Source organism: Carlito syrichta, unplaced genomic scaffold, assembly GCF_000164805.1.
Source record: "Carlito syrichta isolate Samal-C Ts95f unplaced genomic scaffold, Tarsius_syrichta-2.0.1 Scaffold91562, whole genome shotgun sequence".
Taxonomy (NCBI): Eukaryota; Metazoa; Chordata; class Mammalia; order Primates; family Tarsiidae; genus Carlito; species Carlito syrichta.
In genome coordinates, this window is record NW_007035658.1 from 265,906 (window position 1) to 266,562 (window position 657).

Genomic DNA, 657 nt, shown 5'->3' on the forward strand with positions numbered 1-657 from the left:
CGCAGCCCAGCAGGTCGAGGTTGCGGTGGCCTTGAGCATGCCACTGCACTCCAGCCTGGGCGACACAGTGAGACTCCAACTCAAAAAAAAAGAACAGCGTAGCAGGCCAAACGTGGTGGCTCACGCCTGTAATCCCAGCACTTTGGGAGGCGGAGGCGAGAGGATTGCCTGAGCTCTGGGGTTCGAGTCCGTCTCTACAATAAACCAAAATATGAGCCAGGAATGGTGGAGCGCGCCTGTAGCTCCAGCTACTTGGACTGCTGAGGTGGAAGGATCCCCTGAGCCCAGCAGGTCGAGGCTGCGGTGGCCTTGAGCATGCCGCTGCACTCCAGTCTGGGTGACAGAATGATGCTTCCACCCAAAAAAAAAAGGAGTAGAGGCAATTCAAAGTACTGGTGGGAAGAATGGTCTTGGGAAAGAAGAGGAAAGAAGAGATGGAAAGAGAGGAGATACCTCCTCGGTTATAAAGAGAATACGTATGTGTCTGTACGTTTAGTTTTTAGTAACAGGATGTTAAAGAAGTTACCATTTGAACCGAGCTCGGTGGCTTAGCCTGTAATCCTGCGCTTTGGGGGGCCGAGGTGAGTGGATTGCCTGAGCCTGCGGGTTCGAGACCCGCCTGGGCAACTTGGTGAGAACTCATCTCTACAATAAATC